The sequence below is a fragment of the Camelus bactrianus genome, chromosome 34 (genome assembly GCF_048773025.1).
Source record: "Camelus bactrianus isolate YW-2024 breed Bactrian camel chromosome 34, ASM4877302v1, whole genome shotgun sequence".
NCBI classification, from domain to species: Eukaryota; Metazoa; Chordata; class Mammalia; order Artiodactyla; family Camelidae; genus Camelus; species Camelus bactrianus.
The window spans coordinates 6,812,534-6,825,610 of NC_133572.1; the positions used below are offsets into that span (position 1 = coordinate 6,812,534).

Genomic DNA, 13,077 nt, shown 5'->3' on the forward strand with positions numbered 1-13,077 from the left:
ACCAATCAAGCAAAGAATAAAAACACAGAAATTTTATAGCAATAAATGAAGATAATTAAGATGTCAATAAATAACCATGGAAAGTTAAAAACAGAAGAAAACTAATTCACCAAACCAAAATGCGTAACAAATATGGAAGCACAAGGGAGGAAGATTAAAGATGTTCAACTTAACTAGAAATTAAGTCATACTATTACCTACTTAATTAAATATTAAAAGAAAAACAAGGTGCAATTTTTTTGCCTATCCACTTAAGGAAAATTAAAAAATGAAAGCGAGAACTTTGATGCACTAAAGAGCCCAGTTAAAAAAGCTCACTCTTACACTTTGACAGGGTGTCTAAATTTCAATATTTAAGGAAACAAATTTGGCAATATGTAAACAATGAGCCTTAATGACACTCATAATCTCGACCAACTAATTTCTCTCCCAGGAGTCAATTATAAGATTTTTTTATAAGATTTTTTTTAATGGAAGATGATTCTGAACACACAAAAACATTTTTATTGTACTGTTATCAATTTCTCTTGAAAGCAAAAATACACATTTACTTCAAAATATCCCAGGACTTGAAGAAAGAAAGTGGGTGGAGATATAAATGAAACAAGATTGGCCATGTGTTGAAAATTGTTGAATTTGGGTGATTAACACATGCATAGTCATCCTCCCATCCAAACCTTTTTTTTTTCTGTTTTTGTATAGATATGAAATTTTCTACAATTAAAAAAAAGATAGAAAAAAATTTAAATTTTTATCAAAAAGAGTGTGATGGTTAATTTTATATGTCAATTTTGCTAGGCCATACCAAGATATTTGGTCAAACATTATTCTAGAGGTTTCTGTGAAGAAATTTATTTCATTGAGAATGGCTGGCTGTTTAATATCTTAAACCAGTCACAAAGCAGCCCAGCAGCGGGCCCCACCTCAGCCACCTGCCTTTGTCCTTCACGTCCCTGCCCTGAGCTTGCGGGCATGAGAAAGGTGCTCTGCTTTCAGATGCTTTTTTTCCTTTTTTCTATCTTCCACAATAAAGGCCAAAAACGGCATGCTCCTACACTTCAGCTCGCTTTCAGTTTTTATTACAAGTCTCAGAAGTACAGCCCCGTGCATTTCTGAAACCCAGCAGACTCCTTTCTGCTATTAATTAGTTATGTGCTCTTGAGCAAATTGTGTAATGGCTTCTAAACCTCATTTTTTCACATCTGTTATAGTAAATAATCTGGGGGTCTGTTAAGCTGTTGTTCACGCATTTCAGAGAACTTCAGGCCAGCTCTATCATTGCCCCATCATGTATGGCTCACAGTTCTCCTCTGATACGTCACTGCTACAAATCTTTAGGGAGACAAAGGTTAATGCAGCTAAAAAGGTGATAAGAGATTCACTTTGGAGAAAAATCTGATATCAAATGAATTTTAAATACTGCTATTTCTGTATCAGCATGGATATAGAATGTATCCAGTATAATGAGACATACACTTACACGTATAGTTATATTATGAAGTATAATTAATTTTCACTTTGGCTTCCGCTGCCTTCTGCCCTGGAATTTGTCATATTTTCCTCACCTAGAGTCTTTCTCAATAGAAAGTTCTAGAAGAAATGTACAGTGAGAGGGAAGAATTTGCTCCTAATACAGGCAAAAGAGTTGTGTGATGTAAGTTATGATCCTGGGTCAGCAAGATCTTGTGCGTGACCTTAAGCAAGCCAGTCAGAGGGTTGTATGTAAATCATCGAGAAATAGTATCTCAAGAGTAAACATACAAGGCATTATAATTATTTATTGATATCCAAAGGAGAATATCCAAGAAAGCAAAACTATGATGAAACCAAGTATATATAACATATTTACATAGGAGAAAGAAAATTCAGGAGGGTGAAACCAGAGGAAAGGTAGACAATGAAGTTTTTCTCTACCCATTTAAGTAAGGAATTTAATACCTTATATCATTCCCTCAAAATGAGTAAGCCATCCAGTCCTTCGAGCAGAGTCTCTAATTGCTGTCAACACATACAAATCTACGGAAAAGTCAACAGCTGTACGCACACCCTTCCAAAGATGCAGAAAGCAGTTTAAAGCAAAGGCATTCGAACATTGCCTTAAACATCTGCCACCCTCCTGGGTTCCTCATTTGTCCTGGGACATGAACTTTAAGGGTTTGTTTGATCTTACTTTTGGAAATGGAAGAGCAACAAAGATCCCAACAAAAACGGAACAAGAGAATGAAGATCGTGAAGTTAGTGTCTAAATTCCAGAGGCGAACCGTCAGAATTTTTGCCTGACATTTATTTAAACTGAACAACAAAAATATATTAAGTGCTTTCCACCATTCCTTGCTCGGGTTTCCTCTTCTATTTGTCTCTCCTAACATAGTTTTGGACCTTTCTCCAGGACCCAGGCAAGAAGACTAAATTCAGTATTTGTATCCTTGGACTCACATTCTCTCTCCCTCGTTTTCAACTAAACCCAGACTCTTTCCATGAGAGAGCATGGAGCAGAGTTCAGACAATAAACCCAGTGAAATAATCCACATTGGACCCCACCCTTAACTGATATTTATGCTCAGCACAACTTCCTTGATACCAGTTTTTGCTTGCTAGTTCGTTTTATGGCGTAGAGTTACAATGGTAAACACTTATATAGTGCTCACTCACCATATGTTAGGCACCGTTCTAAGCACTTTACATATGGATGAAGAAACCGTGTCACAGAGAGGTTAAGTAACCTGCTCTAGATCACCCAGCTAATAAGTAGGGATTTGGAGCTCCAACCCAGGTCTTGTGGCTTTAAAATCTGTTCTTGCATTGTACTATTCTGCCTCCCTAGCAGATTCTCAAAAATCCTTTTTTCTTTTTTTCGTAATCAGAATTATCTTTACTATTGCTTTTGGGTTTGTTTTATTTGAATGAGCTACAATTCATATACCACAAAATGCACCCTTTTAAAGTGTACAATTCAGTGGTTTTTTATTCACAAAGTTGTGCAACCATCACTGGTATCTAATTTTAGAATATTTTCATCGCTCCCCCCCCCTCAAAAAAAAAACCCTGAATCAATAGCAGTCACTCTCCAATGCCCACCTCCCCGCCCCAAGCCCCTGGGCATTGCTCATCTATTTTCTGTCTTTATGGGTTTGCCTATTTAGGACGCTTCACATAAATGGAATCATACACTTTGTCACCCTCTATGGCTGGCTTCTTTCACTTAGCAAGTTGTCAGGTTTCATTCATTGTATTAGTCAGGGTTCTCTGGAGAAACAGAACCCATAGGATATATGTAGAAAGACATATGTAAAAGGAGATTTATTTATTACAGGAATTGGCTCACAAGGAGCTGGAGGTTGAGAAGTCCCACCACCCGCCGTCTGCGGGAGGGAGAACCGGGAAATCTGGTGCTATCACCCCGTCTGAGGCTGCCGGCCTGGAAGTCGGGGTCCGCTGGTACAAGGCCCAGAGTCTGAAGTCCGGACTCCCTTTATTCCTTATGCCCATAACCCAGGGTCTTAATTACTGTAGCTTTGGAGTAAGTTTTAAAATTATTAACTAGGAGTCCTACAACTTTTTCTCTTTCTGAAGATTGTCCGGGATATTCTAAATCCCTTGTGTTCCTTCCTATGTGAATTTTAGAATCTGCTTGGCCACCTAGAATTCCGGGAGAGATTTCATTGACGACGTCCATCGACTTGGGGAGTACTACCCTCTTAACGGTATTAGGTCCTCCTACTTCCCACAGGGTGTCTTTCCATTTACTAAGCTCTTCTTCCATTTCTTTCAGTGGTATCTTGTAGTTTTCCGCGTATAAGTCTCATTTGTTGCTGACGATAACATTGACAGATCCACGGCCTCTAAAGGTTACATCAGACTTTGTGTACGATTTGATGACACCACAGAGCGTTCTGTCTCTGAGAAAATCAGTTCCAGAACAGGGTGGACAGTCCACGCCTCCTAAAGGCTGGTCAGACGTGCCCTATAAGGTAATACAAGCTCACGACTGGTCTTTCTCACATCTGGATAAGAACACAGACTACGTGGCTCCGCGTTCAGTAGCTCCCAGCATCAGAACCCCCTTTATTTTCTTTGACAGTCCTGAGTTGGTCTGAATTTCTTAGGTTGCCATGAACGGGTGGGACTAGAGAGGACATCCAAAGAGTAATGTCTCTAAACTCCTATCAGCATAAATGTTTCTATATTGCAAACCTACACACACACACACACACAAAATTACTGCTCCCTGGGCACACAAAGTAGGTTTGATCGAGGTTTAAATAAAAGCCACAAAGATACAGCCCCCAATATCACTGTTAAATCCCACAATTCAGGTCTGGAGATACGGGGTTTCCCGTCTAGCACAGAGTTCTAGCTCAGGTCTCAGCGAACTTTCTGTGGGCGATTTATCTCACTCACTATCTGAATCTCCATAAACCCACAGCCTGTGGCCTTGCTGATACACTGTCAAATCTTTATTGCTCATCTGTTTGTAGATAACCTAAGCTTATACTTCTATTTTTAAGTCCATTTGCCTCTGTTTCCCAGTCAACATTAACTTGGTGAATTAGAAATAACCGATTTCAGCATCAGCCCAAGAAGAGCAGAGCTGGAAAGCTAAAGGTGGAGGTGGCGAAAGGGAGGTGATTTATAGACAATTGTACATTCACCTTTGGTTTATCTGCATTTCTTTCTTCCCAGTTGTGCAAAGTGGGAATATTCTTTAAAGTTATCTTCACTTTTATAACAGAAAGCCCCTTCAGAATAATCCATGGCTATTTTAACAACTTCATATCACATGTGGAAACTAAGATCTAAGTGAAAGCATGACTTGCCGAGGGTCAGAAAATCAATTAGATCTAATCAGACGTGGGGGATTAGATCTAATCAGATGTGGGACCGTTGATCATGAATCCGTTATCAGACCATCCTAAGAGTGGAACGTGGGTGAGGACAAGAAAGACAGGGAGCGAAATCAAGGTCACTTGGTGTTACGGAAGCTCTTTGGGCCTCAAGAGAGGATGCAAACATAGCAGGTTCAACTCTCAGTGTCAAAAAGCCATTCTCCTCGAGCGCTGTGCATGAGGAAACCAGCACTGTACCATCTGTGCCAGCGCAGTCACACCCGCCCACTCTTTAAACTATAAAAACAGCAACCATGCCTTCCGTTTCTCATTCTGCTTTACAAGGACACCGTGAGATGCCGCCCAAACTCCACAAACGCCATAAAACTCTAAACAGGGACCACCAGACGAGCCCCTTGAAAGCAACAACCAAAAAATAAAAACCCTTACCTCCATAACTTTCTGATGGTGGAGAAACTGAGGTACAGAATTTAAGAGTGTTCCAACAGCTAATTAGCGCTTAGGCTAAGACCTGCATCGTGCATCCTGATTGTCCATCGGGTGCTCTCTCACTACAGTTTTCCACCTTCAGAAGGCAGACTGGATATGGGGTCTCTGTTTATTAGGTTAAGTTTGGGGGCGGGGGGTGAGGACAAGGAGGAAGATCCCTAGGTCTTAGCATTCATAGTGTGCCCAGACTCTCCTAGTTTCTCCTGCCTGCCGGGCCTTTGGGCTGACAGGTGCCTGGATGGACCTCGGCGCGTCTGTCACAGACACCTTCAAGGCTGAAAAGACTTCACATTCCAGCTGTGCTTTCCCTGCTGCCACTGCAGGGCTTCAGGATTATTCTACTGAACAATCTGCTTATTTCTTCCTCCACCGAAACTCCTTTTGGCTCACACTCAGACACAACCCAAGGAAACCCAAGGAACACCAAAGGGGTCAGGCCCTGAGACCTGCAGAGAAGAGACCACAGAGGTAGGGGGCAGGGCAGCTTCAGACCAGACAGGCTGGAGCTGTGGAATCTACCTATAGATCTGATGGAAAATGAGGCAGTCAAGAGAGATCTTCAGCATCCCCTCAGCTCCCCTCCCCCTTCCTTGAGCTACAGGCCAGGCTTGTCACTTCTTCTGCTCAGATAAACAGGTTCTTTCCTGCTTCTGTAGCATCTGACTAGCCAGAAGCAGTACCAGCTCTGGGCGCAGGCTGCGAGGCGTCCCACGGCGCTTAGGCAAAGGTCGGCAGGAGCCTTCCTTGTCGGGGCAAAGCTAACCCATCCAACTTAAAAGGAACTTTGCAGAAGTTTATCCTAATGACGCAAACTAGGGGTGGCTTTGACGTACAGTTGGTCCTGACAGCTCCTTATTGTCAGGGGAAAAAAAAGTGCTTAGGATCATCCTCTCTGAACTCCAAATGATCCTCTTTGGCAACTATTTTTCATCCTTAATGATATCTCCTGGAGTTGTTCAATGCAACAGCCCACATTTACCCAACAACACAGTACATTTGGTTAAATCATTCAAAATTGATAATAAGATGAAAGGTAATCGTTTTGAAGCTTTTTCCAGGAAGCTAACTGGCTTAAAATATGAGTATTATATATGTATTACTGAGATTTTTTTCCCTATGGCTACAATGTACACTTTGAAACACATTTTTTTCTTAAACTTTAGCATCTGCTACAAACTCTTGTTAGTAGAATTCTAACATAGCCTAGAATTTTATACATATAATAATTCTAAGTTAGACCAATGTTCTAGAAGCATCTCCATATTTCTATGTATTTTGTTACCTGACAACTTTAACAACCACTGTTAAGTATATAAAATGGGGTACTTTACTATGACCGAAGCTGTAAGTAGTTAACAGCTGTAAAAGAAAAATTTAAAACATATTTCCCTTTCATTTATCATTTTTGCCAGTAATTTATACCTGAGAATTCTAAAAGTGTAGGTCTAAAAAATTTAATCGCTATTTTCAAGTTGCTATGATCATGCTGTTGTTAAGAACTGGCTGTATTGAGGTGGTGTGACCACGAGGGTGGAGTAAAAGAGCCTGAGCTCACCTCCTCCCATGGGCACACCAAAATTACAACTATTTACAGAGCAACTATCGATGAGAATGACCTGAAGTCAAGAAGGAAAGATTTTTTTCACCTCTAAAGATACAAAGAAGGAACCACAATGAGATGGGCAGGAGGAGCAGAGAATGGCGTAGTCAAGACCCACAACCCTGCATGGGCAGCCCACAAACTGGAGGGTGATAACAACTGCACAGGGTCTCGCCAAGGAGTGCAATTCCAAGCCCCACACTGGGCTCCCAAGCTTGGGGTTCCTGCACCAGGAAGACTGGCCCCCAGAATGTCTGGCTTTGAAGGCCAGTAGGATTTGCACAGGGAGAGCTGGAAGGCTGTAAGAAAAAAAGGCTCACTCTTAAAAGGCGCACACAAATCTCACATGCTCCAAGACCCAGCGCAGAGGCAGTCATTTGAAAGGGGCCTCAGTTAGACTCATGTACTGATCTTGCAGAGCCTCCCCAAAAGGCAGCAGGGACTCCCTCTGGGGATATAATGCTGGCAGTGGTCACTGTGGGGTGCTTGTGCCACCGCAAGGACACTGGTGCTGGCTAAGAAGCATTTTGGAACCCCCCACTAGCTTATTAGCACCAGGGGCTCGCCTGCCCACTGGCTGATCATCAGCAGTCTGGGGACTCCACGGGCCAAGCAACCAGCCACATGGGGTCACAGCCCCGCCCACCCAACAGCAAGCTGGCACCAGCCCTGGGACTTCCCCACCCCCAAGCTCCAAAGCCGCCACCCTAGGACCCAGCCACAACAACCAGTGGGCCCGCATCCTCCAAACGAGGCAGGATCTGGCAGCCAAATGGGCTAGGGCGAGACCCACCTACCAGTTCACCCACAGTAGTCAGTTCACCACAACAGAAGGTCCCATGAGCCCACACAGGGGCACCCTTAAAGCATTTAACTCTAGTGAGCAGAGTTAAATGGCTCTTATATAAGCCACTTCTCCAAGATCAGAAAATGTAACCAAACTACCTAATACATATAAATAAAAACAGAGAATTAGGCAAAATAAGGTGACAGAGGTATACGTTCCGAATGAAGGAACAAGGTGAAAACCCAGAACTAAGGGAAATGGATATAAGCAATATATCCAAAAAAGAGTTCAGGGTGAAGATCATATGCTCAATGAACTAGGAGAGGAATGCATAGACACAGTGAGAATTTCAGTAAAGAGTTAGAAAATATAAAGAGGAACCAAACAGAACTGAAGTATGCAATAACTAAAATAAAAAATACACTAGAAGGAATCAATAGTAAATTAAGTGATACAGAGGAATGGATCAGCAAACTAGAAGACAGAGTAGATTGGAGGATAATAGCTCAGTGGTAGAGCACATGCTTAGCATGCACAAGGTCCTGGGTTCAATCCCCAGTACCTCTATTTAAAAAAAATTTTTTTAAGAATTAAAAAAAAAAAAAAGGAAGAAAGCAGAGTAGTGGAAATCACCCAAGCTGAACAGAAAACAGAAAAATAATTTTAACAAAATAAAGTTAGCTTAAGAGACCTTTGGAAAACATCAAGTGTACTAACATTCACATTATAGGGGTCCCAGAAAGGGAAAAGAGAGAGAAAGGGGCAGGTAACTTACTAAAAAAAATAACAGCTGATAACGTCCATAAATGGGGTTGGGGGGGGGAGGCAGGCATCCAGGTTTAGGAATCACAGAGAGTCTCAAACAAGATAAACCCAAAAAGAGCCACACCATGACACATTATATAATAAAAATGGCAGAAATTAAAGAGAGAATCATAAAAGCAGCAAGGGAAAAGCAATTATCATGTACAAGGGAACTCCTGTTAGACTATCACCTAAATTTTGAACAGGAACTTTGCAGACCAGGTGGGAGTGGCATAACATATTTAAAATAGTGAAAGGAAAAAACCTATAACCAAGAATACTCTTCCTGGCAAGACCGTCATTCAGTTCTGAAAAAGAGATATTTATAGACAAACAAAAGCTATAAGAATTTAGCATCACTGAACCAGCTTTTCAAGAAATGGTAAAAAAGACTTCTTTAAGCAGAAAAGAAAGAACCACAACTAGAAAATGAAAATGATGAAAGGAAAAATCTCATTGGTAAAGGCAAATATACAGTGAAGATAACAGATCAACCACTTATAAAGCCAGTAGGAAGTTTAAAAGATGAAATTAGTAAAAGCATCTATATCCACAGTACATAGTTAAGTCATATACAAAACAAAAAGACATAAAATATGGTGTAAATAACATTCAACATGTGTTGGGGAGAGATGATAAATGCAGGGTTGTTAGAATGCATTTAAACTTGTTATCATCAACTTTAAAAAATCATGTAAAGTTGCTATGTGTAAACTTCATGGTAACCACAAAACAAAAACCTAAAATAGATACACACACACACACACACACAAAGAAATCCAAATATAATACTAAAGATAGTCATCAAAATTACAGAGGAATATATATTCACACACACACAATGGAATATTACTCAGCCATAACGAATAAAATTCTGCCATTTGCAGCAACATGGATGGACCTAGAGAATATTATGCATAGTGAAATAAGTCAGACAGAAAGACAAACACTGTATTCATACTTATTTGTGGAATCTAAAAAATAAATGTATACAGCAAAACAGACTCACAGATATAGAAAACAAACTAGTGGTTACCAGTGGGGACAGGGAAGGGGGAGGGGCAAGATAGGGGTAGAGGATTGAAAGATACAAACTACTTTGTATAAAATAGATAAGCGATAAGGATATATTGTACAACACAGGAAATTATAGCCACTATTTTGTAATAACTTTTAATAGAGTAAAATCTATAAAAATGCTGAATCACTGTGTTGTACACTTGAAACTAATATAACACTGTAAAGCAACTATACTTCAATAAAGAAGCAAAAAAAAAAAAAAAAAGAGAAGACAAATTAAGAAAACCGAAATTCCATGAACAAAGAACAGCATATCTCACTAAAATTTTTAAGCATGGTTACAGATATTATCTCATTTAGATATGACAACAGCCCTGTGAGGTAATTACATTGTTAATTATACTTAACAGATAAGGACGCTGAAGCAGAGAGCAGTGAGCCCAGGGCCACACATCTGAGGGTCTGTAGCGTCCTGTGACAAGTAATTCCTGTCTTTGCTTGTTTCTGTCCCCCTCTCTGATTGCCTCTTCTCCAGGAACACACACAGACTGCTCATCCTTTAGCTTTCCGGCTGCCTCTCTTCTTGCCAGAATTACTGAGGCAAGTTTAGTCTTTCTTAAGGAAAAAAAAAAAAAAAAAAAAAAAGCCAAAACCTACAAGACGCTTGTTCCAAAGAAATAACAGATTCGCAGATTTCATTCACCTGGTGATCGTTTTTGTTCACAAAAAATAGAAACCGCCACTCGCAACCATCTCGCATCCGGCCACCTCTCTCTGTTTCTTCCCAAATGTCTAAGTCCACCCCTAGCTGCATCACTGCAATCCCCCTCCCACCCTTCATGCCCCCAAACCCCTTTCACTACCGTGTCCCTCCTCCGGTCACTCTGTATTTCAGATGAAACCGGCCCAGCCAGGTAAAGGGAGGAAGAAAAAAAAAAAAAAGCCGTTTTGGGCAGGGCAGGTTGTACCTGCCTAAAGGAAATGCTTTTCAGTCCCTCCTTCCCACTGTGGGGCGTGGCTGCCGGCGAAGGATGGAGTTCGAGCGGGCTCCCACAAAGGAAAGTCTGTGGGCGCTGAGGTTTCCGGGACTCACCACACATGAGCCAGCGGGAAACCTCTGCCGAAACTGTAAAAGCTGGACTTTCTGCTGATCAACTTGTTCATTTCCTTCTCTAGAGATTGCTAGACGGGTATGAAGGGGCCGCGCGTCCCGGTGCCGATGCCGTCATGATGAAGCGCAGCAGCGCCACCTCTCGTGCGACCCAACCACAGCTGCCGTCATCAGTGCGCAAAACGGTCAGAATTTGACGTTTAGCTCCAGGGACAATGGCAATTCCAAGCCTTTGCTGGGCGCACCAGAGAATATGACCACTGCTATGACATGAGGGAAGTGATACGGAATGAGTGAAAATAAGAATCCAGGGAGCAGGTAATGAATCATTCATATATGCTTTTAAAACAATGTGTGCTGGGCTCTCTTCTAGAGATACAGTGATGGACACGGTAGTTACGTTACGTGCCCATATGGAATTTACAGTCATAAGAAACACCAAAGAAAATACACCATTGGGAGAATTCCAAATCAGATATTAACACCTAATGCAAATTCTATTAAAGGCATATAGGTCATAGGCTGAATGGATGAGCAGCGTGCCCAGCATTGAGTGCACACCTAGCAGAAATGGACATCGTCAGAACAGAAACAATTTGGGTGCCATGTAACGTGGCGTATTTAGAGAGTGAGCTACTTCAGTTCTCTAGAGTCTGTGCTATTGGTATTTTTATCTCCTTTGGAGCTCTTTAAAATAGGATGAACTATACTGAATGCCACTGAATCGTACATTTAAGAATGGCTCATGGTTAATCTTACATTATGTGAATTCTACCTCAATTTATAAAAAAGAAAGGATAAAATCTCATCAGTCAATTGTTCTTCTCATGTTTTATATCATAATTGATAAATAAAAGCCAAAGGAACTGATCTGATTTTCATATTATGTAATCTCCTTACTCTACGTCCCCAAGAACCCTGAACTCCTTGAAGTCATAGACTGTGGCTTACTTATTATAGCAGTTACTGCAGGACCCTAGCATATTGCTAGATACCCAATCTGATATAGAAACTTGTTTAAAAATCTAGTTATTGTAAAGAGCTGTTATAGTCACAGAATTTATAACCTCTAGGATCTAGAAATTTAGATAGATACATAGATACATAGACAGACAGACAGAATGAAGATAAATTCAAAATTTTGTCCTCCAATTTTAATGAACAATTCAAATAAATGATTTTTAAGATTTATGAGATAGAGAAAACTCTAGAAATAACAATGCTCCGACACAGAAACACCTACATATGTACCGGATAGAGAATCCTAGTTAAACAGAAGATATAAACAGGATGTCTACATGTGTGACTGTTCCCACACGTATATGCACAAGTAAGGTGACTAGATACCCCTTACTTCTCTTTTCTCTCCAAGTGTTCATTCCCTTATCACTTCAGCTACCTCTGTCTCAAGCTTCTGGCCCTCTGACTCATTTTCAGCAATGCTTTAGTCCACCCATCCCTGCCGGGTTATTTCTACCTCATCGTTAATTCAATCGGCACATTTATTGACTGTCCATTTTCTGCTGTGCCCATGTTAAGTACTGAATGGTGGGAAGTCACACTGAAATAAACACTAGGGGCCTCTTCATTCTGTTGTTTGGTCCACATACACCTCTACCAGATCCTACTCTCCTCTAAATTCCTACAACAGCCACCCATTCGTGTGTTATTTAGTATATTCTGTCCTGTTGGATTCTACAACTCTGAGTAGGAATTCCAGCTTGAAGACTGGTGGGGTGGCCACTCCTAAAATCTATTGACGTGAGGCATGGAGAAATCCCTGGGAAATTATTCATTGTAAGGAAAGAGTCAGGGCAAGAAGGCTTTGCCCAATGACAAGAATAGACTGATGTTCAGCTTTGTGTCTGTCTCTTTATAAAGTCCTTCAGCTGAGGGCTTATAGCTGAGTCCTAGGGAAAGGAGGCTGTAAAAGCAGAACTGGTTGAGTTATTTCTCAAAACAGAAAAATGAAACAAAACAAAACAAAACAAAACAATCTATAATAGACCTTGGGTAACACTGCTTTGGAATTGTTTCAAAAGAATTTAACACTAAGGCGAGGCAGATAGATTCTTCCAACTTAACTGAAAACAACCCAACTTCACCATAAGAGGGCAGGAGGGTGCCACCAGCGGAAGACATTCACACACCCCAGAGGCTTCCTGGAGGAGGTTTGCAGGGCACCGGGGAACAGAAGCTGTTGACGAAGCTGTGGACAGAGGCAGTGATAGAGTCCCTGCCGCAATGCCCACCACCTAAACGGGGCGTCTCGGGCATTCTCAGGAAAGGACACTGCCCACTAAAAATTGTCGCTCCCCATCTGACACTACAAGAACGAAGTCACCAGCCACTGAAGTCCCTGACCTGCAACACACCCTGAGATGGGAGATTTATTTCATGCTTTTTTTATACCTTTGAA

At 41.2% G+C, this 13,077-nt stretch overlaps 1 protein-coding gene across 1 annotated transcript in view; it reads right to left on the bottom strand.

The window, feature by feature from the left end:
* Positions 1–11,416, bottom strand: part of STYK1 (serine/threonine/tyrosine kinase 1) — a 34,181-nt gene extending 22,765 nt beyond the window's left edge. The window contains exon 1 of the mRNA XM_010946422.3: positions 10,411–11,416. The gene's annotated coding sequence lies outside the window, so the exon portion shown is untranslated. The remainder of the gene's footprint in view (positions 1–10,410) is intronic.
* Positions 11,417–13,077: the final 1,661 nt, after the last annotated feature.